Raw genomic sequence first — 7,348 nt, 5'->3', positions numbered from 1 at the left:
TCCAGCGAGGGGGCATGTTTTCAAAGAAGCAAAACCTGGGTTCTCATTGCCACTCAGTGCACTGAGCTGCACACAAATATCCAGCCAGGATTTCAGCACTCACTTTTCTGACATCTTACTACACAGCGTGTGTATGCTTTTCATTAATCTGCTATTGACAAGGAGAGCTCAGCACAGTGACTTTAAATATCATCTGGAAGTCTGAAAGCCCCTAGTCTCCAGCAAGCGCTTGCCCCTGTGTCACTGCCACTATTACTGGCTAATTTGCATTTACATACTTTGTTTTGCATTGTATTTACCACCTTCTGTCTGTTTTCCTTCCTGGCACTGAGGATGCAAACAACAATCAACATGTGACATCAGCTACTGCTTACAACTGTCCCTATCCCTGTTGCCTTTCGTCAGCCTTTCTTAATGTTTTACTGATTATTTTTCAAACTGAGAGGCTGAGAGCCAGGAAATTCCTGAAAAATTAGTTCTGAACACAAGTGCTAAAAATACACATTTCATATAATGCTGAAAAGAAGACAGTGTTCCCCCAACTACATTTGCCAAAGCATCTCCGAAGTCGAAATAAATTAAACTTCTTATTCAATCAGCTCTGCCAAGTAGATGGGTACAAACATCTTGCTCTCCAGCAGTGAGCATTGGATAACAAGTACATTAGCCAGATTGTAGGACTTATTCTGGTCTGTGCTACCAACAGTAGGAGGACCAGGGCCTTCAATTCTTGCTGGAGCAGAGTGCCCTGCATCCCTGACAGAGCACTTCCAGAGCTCCTGGTGTTGTCCCAAGCTACGAAGTCAACTGGGCTTTCACCCCTCTGTCTTCTAAGAATATTCAGGCACCACAGAGGAGTGAAATGTCAGGAATAAAAGGATAAAATGGCCCAAAAGCCAGGATGAAGGCAGCTCACTAAGAAGCAATTTGCATTGTAAAGAAGCCTCATAAATATGCAGCCTATTAATATCTGCCTCCGTTTGTGACAAATGTCACCAGGCTGATTTGAGTTGCTTCGGAGGCAGAACAGATAGCAATTATGTATCACCCCTGAAGACTCTCTCAACAAATGATTCACATTTGAGGGGATGTGTTTTCTTTTGTTGTGTTTTCCTGAATGGTAATTTCAACACTAAAGTCCAAGTTTTCAAAAGGCCTCAGACTTAGGATCACCTCTTTGTGCCATTTGCATCTCGCTGCCTCATCCTCCCTATTGCACTTTGTGTTGCACAAACTTGAAAGCAAAACCTGCCAAGGATCAGAAAGTAATGGAGACAATTAAGTCTTTGGGCATTTCACATAGCTTTAGGGCTATGATGGCTGAGGACAAGTTTTCTGAAGGTATGTCAATACAAAGTCTTGCAGACCTGACTCTTGAAGGTTTCTACCGCAAGCTGTGGTGAGATCAAGAAAATATATCCAGCTCCCCTATATGAAAATGTGAGTAAATTGAAATCTGTGGTGCCAGAATGTCACCTTTTTAATCCTGACCACCAACATTTTACAGCCACAGACTTGTCCTTCTGCTTCTAACTCATTGCATCCATGTCTTCAAAGAACCAAGTATCTCTTGCATATCTATCAGTAACCACTTCTAAGCTGTGCCTTTTCTACCCTGCCTTTCTAATATCTTTCTGTATTTCTGTATCTCAGGACAGACAAGCAAAAGACAGAAATTTCCTGGTATGTGAATAGTCTGACTTAGGGACATCTTTTTTTCCCTTCAATTGCACACATACCGTTAACAGGCAATAAACTTTGGGTCTTAAAGTAGGGCACTCAGAGAGATGAGTGAAGGTTCAGGAATCATTTGAATGTGCTCACCTAACTTATTTATATTTGTATTTAGTTTGTGGAATAAAAGTGTAATTGAGCATCTTGAGTGCAATGTGTAGCTTTTGTAGTTTCAGATGTTTCTGAAAATCGTCAGAGAAATGTGCCGTTGCCTGACCCTTTCTGTAGTTTGACGCTTTTAAGAAATTTGTCATAGAAGAAATGCTCTTACCGGACCCAAGGCATTCAGAGGAGAAAACAAGCTCAAAGAGAGGCCAAAAAATCACTCCAATTCACCTGGTGGACTCTCAGCAAGAAGGCCATGAAACAGATCCCTGGGTGGGGGATCGGAGTACCAGAATCTGCTGCTTCCCCAGAAGCTGATGACTGCCGATGGGAGCCGTCAGTCCCCAGACACCATGAATCCCTACCCCAGCAGGCACTGACTGGGTGCCTTGTTTTACATCCCATTACAGAGGTACCACTTCTCCGCTGCCATCCAGTCCTCTCCATCTCTCAGGTAGTTTAAGAGGCAGTAATGGCAAAGTTATCAACACCTTCACATTTTCTGTTTTGTTACCTCCGGTACAAATATCCATTACACATTCTGACAAGGGGAAAATGAAATTGCAAAGTGTTAGGCTGCAGGTATTTAGTTTAACGATTGGGGCTGTCTTTAAAACACTATAATGACACCATCCCAGCCAGATAACGTAGAGATAGGGTATTATGGACATTCCTACACTTTGAATTTAAATTAAAATTTGCCGTGATTTAAGATGTTATCTCCTTTGAAGGTCTGTGCTTTCCTTGGAGAAAATAATTATTCTCAGCTAATAATGTGAGTCTCTAGGCTAGTGATTAGTATTTTTGCAACAGTGTAAATTTGCTTTCTATTGTCAAAGACTCAGGTGCACTATTTACTGCGTGATAATTGATCTGGAATGAATTTTTGACTCGAAAGGACATCTGTTCTTTAAAGCTCATCATCACCTTGCCCTGCTTTTGTTTATGCCTCAGATTGGAAGCTATATTTTTCTTTGTGGTTTGCAGAAGTCATTGCCAAATGCTTGAAAGTCCATCAGCCATGTTACCTTGAAAATCTCTTTTATGAATGATAACAACAATGATGACAATAAATAAAGCACAATTATGTCCAAAGAGAAACAAGGTAGTTACCTGTGAGGTGTGATTGCAAAGATAGTTCGTAAGAAAGATGTAAGGCCAATACAGTCAGCATCATCCCCATGTCTCAGTTTGAAACACAATTAATCAGGCCCCCATCCAAGGACTTCACTCTAAGTTTCAATGTCAGGAAATAGGTTCTTGTTACAGATGGAAAGGGGAACACAAGAACTAATAGCTCAGGGTTATGACCACGGTGCTGCTCAGACCAAATAAATAAATAAATAAATTGTATTGCTTTGTTCCTGAATTAGCTCAAGGGCAGACACCCAACTAGATTAGGAGCCCTATACGGCAAACACAAAGATGGAGATTTTCCTCCCTGATTTCCTTAATGCTTTGTGTCATTATACTCAGAAGTATACTTTAAAGCGGTCTGGGGAGGTATCTACCAAACAACAGCAGAGGAGATCTGTTAGGAGTCATCTTCCAGTAAGAAGTAGCCATAATGCACTATACCATGCCTTGTATATGAGCCTCCCTCAGCAGAGTGGGCTCGCAGATATCCACTGTGTGGTTCTTTGCTACCAGAGCACCCTCCTGTATTTGGAGAATCCCAGAGATCGGGTGCACAGGAACCTACAGCTTCCTACTTCTGAAAGAAACACAAGAAAATCCTGCGAGACACGCATGCTGATTAGCTCAGCCCTTATTCCTTCCCTGGCACTATCTCACATACTGGGAATTCCTGGGACGACAGTGACTGAACATATTGGATTTACATAATCTTGCTTAAAAATCAACATGGAATTTGCATCGTGTTGCCAGATTTCAGTTGCAGGGGTGGATCTTTGGGGAAGACATACCTGAAGATAAACAAATAAAACAGAGAAAGAAAGTGACAGGAGCTGATTTTCACATATTTTTGCTATGCATTGAATTATCTCAGAGATCTAGTTTGGAAAGTCTTCCTTTTGAAGTGAGAAAAAACTGCCAGTCTTCCAGTAAGCCACAGAATTGTCCTTATTCTCATTCAGAGAACCTGCCACCCACACTCCACTGGTTGGGGCTTGCATACGTGATAGAAATTCAAGGTGAGGTTTTTTGCTTTGCATTTTCAGCAGTGTTGTACCAGGAGAAACCAGAACCTGGTGGAAAGGCCCGTTATAATGCCTCACATCAAGCAGATAGTGGTCAGAAAAGGGTTTGGATTTGAACTTTGTTTTATTTTATTTTTTTCTGTATGTTTTCTAACATTTTCATGCGTCATTTTCCTATCTGGATTTCTTCATCATGAAATCCTGTCTCTTAAACTAATTAAAGGCATTTTTTCATCCCCAGTGGACATTGGAAATTTGCAATAAACTTGGTCATGATGTAGGGTACACTAAGCTGCAGCCTTGAACTCTGAGGTGTGTATGGCATTCACCCAGAGTTACCTCTTTCCTCTCCTTAATCAATATTTCTTCCACTCAAGTTTTCTACTCAACCTTGACCTAAGGAGACAGGGAAACTGGTTACTTGGAGTTAAATTTGCGCCGCTTTAAAAGGAGGCTCTTTTCAAATGACCTGGAGGAGGCACATGCTGAAATACCACAATATGAGGACACTGAAAGTAAATGACCCCCACAAAGCCTCTAAAAACCTGCTGAAGAAGGTCTCTCAGGCACCTAATGCATCGGTGACCACACAGAGAGGAAGACATCTGCCCCCAGAGACCAGTGCAAAGGTGGCACTATTCCTGTCCCCTTCCAGGTGGGACACAGCAGGGACAAAGTGACACAGCAGCACCCTACAGCTGTGCTGAGCCAGGGACACAAACTCTCTTTGGTTAGGTCAAACGAGGGCTGCAAAAAAAGTTGTTCTGAGACATTTAAAGGCCTAAGGGCTCAGTACATGGCTAGTTTCTGCAGAGCAGTTTGTTGTTCAGGGGCCTAAGAGAAGGAACAGGGCTGCTGGGAAGTTTTCAAAGCTCTTCTATGCTTATCCTGAATAGGAAGGGATGAAAGCACTGAGTTTATCATTCAAAGATGTGTTTCAGGAGGCCACGTACAATAACCTCTTCCCGGTCTGTAGCAGATTTCAAGACTAAGAAAGGGCTCCCTCTGGAGAAATATTGCCATCTCCTTGTGAAATCCCACAGCCTGCACAGAGCCTGCTCCAGCTGCTGTCCTGCCAGAGGCATTTCTTCACGGAGAGGGGCTGCAGCCCTGGGAAGAGGTGTCAGTGCTGGCATAAGCCTCTTTGCTTTGCCAGGGCTACAAAAGAGAGGAGCAAGCCACTTGAGATCTGGCTTTGGTCTCCTTGTAATTAGGTCTGCTTGTATTTACTGGATAGTTTTGGTTTTGTTTTTGTTTGTTTTGATTGTTTATTTTTTATATTGAAGCAGAAGTTTTCCAGGGGAACCCAGCCTCTTGGTTCCCAGATAGAAACCCTCACTATAAAATGCACATTGGACAGCAGCTGCAGCCAGCCATGGTGGTGCAGACTGAACAGACCTAGATCACAAATCTGGGGTGTAAAAACCCACTTAACCATGTCACAGGCCTCAGGATGGGCTCCGTGATTTCTAGAAGCTGTAAGAAAGGCAGCTGCACCATTTGTTTTTGCTATTGGGTTATTTTTCAGCAGGCTCAGTCCTCTGATTGAATCATATGCCACCCATATTGGAAAGGCACTGAGGTTTTGTGGCTGTGGGTTGTTCTGAGATGGTAAGCAAAGTACTGACAGGTATGTGTGATGCCCTTCGTCTTACCTTTGTGGCTGCCGCAGGAGCCACGCTGGTGCCGACCTGCTCCTAGCTCTGTGGGAAAAGCACTAGCCAGCCCAGGGTTTTTCTCATCTAACTGGAGTCTCGCCACATTTTGACATGGTATTTGCCTCTTTGCTGGAAAACACAGAGGAGCTGCAGGCCAGGAAAGCTTGAAACCCATTGCACTAGACTGTTGAAGCAGAAACTCTCATTTTCTCCTCCATAATTACATTTGCTTTGCTCCAGGTTTGCACAACTCCCTCTTCAAAAGCTCTGGTGCGAGGCAGGGCTCCGTCCTTTCAAAACTTTCTAACCATTGCTCTCTTTAGCCGCCTTTCCCTTACTTTCCTGGGGGACCAGACCCCTGTGCTCTGCACCCGATGGCGGCACCCGTGCCCGGTGCGGGTCCTGCTGGGACCCCGGTGCTGGGCGCATCCACCAGCAGCCGGCACTGCGGGGGCTGCCGGTGCTGTGTGCAGCTGCTGCCATCTTCTGGCCTGAGCCAGGCTCGTTTCTGATCCACAAGGGCTGGGGCAGAACCAGCAAATGCACCGGCGACAGTCGAGGTCACTATATATATGCACGTGTGTGCACGTTGATGTAGGTATAGGTACGTGGCTGTTTGTACAGGTGAAGCAAGTGATGGAAAAAAATAAGCTCTCACTTTTCAAATAGTGCTTTTAAGGATTAATTAATATCTATAGCGCACTCAAAATGTAAAACTTAGGTACAAGCCCCAAACCTTATCATGGGTCAAGGATGCTGCGAGTTCCTCAGTTCCCACTGAAAAGAGTCAAAAGAAAAGAAAAGAAAACAAAAAACTGCTGCAATCTCTTTGGTTATCTTTCTTTGCGTTTTATACATCAGCTTACAAAAAAAAAAAAAAAAAAAGTGGTCTGAGAGCTATGGACTGAACTGATATCAGCCACAAAGCTGTAGGAGTGTTTGCACATCAGCAGGGTGCTCAGCCTGCAGCAGTTTCTGCCCCAAACTGGAAATTCGGGACTCCAATGCCCAGCACCAATTGCCCGGCCAAGTGGTTGACTTTTGAGTGAGTGTGAAGTCAAACTGCCAAATTGTGTTTCCTCTTGAAAAGTCTCGAAACCAGTAAAGTTCTGAGATGTGGGAGCATTGACAAAATAATGGTCTAGGTTACCATACACCAACTCAAGTCACATTCCCAATATCCCAATTCACAATTCAAACATCACTCAGACCTACTGGGTTTAGTTGCTGCTGAAAATGCCATCATTTCCAGCCTTCTTCCTCCACCAGGTAACCTTCTCTGACAACTTGGCTGAACCTGCACATCCAGGGAATCTGGGTCATTTATTGGTGGCTACGGGAATCTGTGCCTGAAACTCCACCTGGTGAGGAACACGAGATGGTCAAGGTAAAATCATCAGTATGGAAAAACAGCAACACAGATTTACAAAGCTTTTCTTATCGTCTAGTCTATCCCATGTTATCTCAGGCAACTGTGCCACATAATCCTGTTCTTAAATTCCCCGGGTCCTACTTTAAAACTAGTCTTTTTTTTTTTTTTTTTTAACCTCCGTTTTTTTACCTCCTCTCTCAGAAACCTTGTCTGCCCATTCAAATATGGGATTTTCCTGCTTAATGAGATTGCAGCCTTACACACAGAATGTCAGATAGCCTGGAGTAAGGACCACACAGAAGCACCTCTGAGGCTTTGAG

The sequence above is a fragment of the Anser brachyrhynchus genome (assembly GCF_964034855.1).
Source record: "Anser brachyrhynchus genome assembly, chromosome: 11".
Taxonomy (NCBI): domain Eukaryota; kingdom Metazoa; phylum Chordata; class Aves; order Anseriformes; family Anatidae; genus Anser; species Anser brachyrhynchus.
This window is presented reverse-complemented; position numbering follows the sequence as displayed.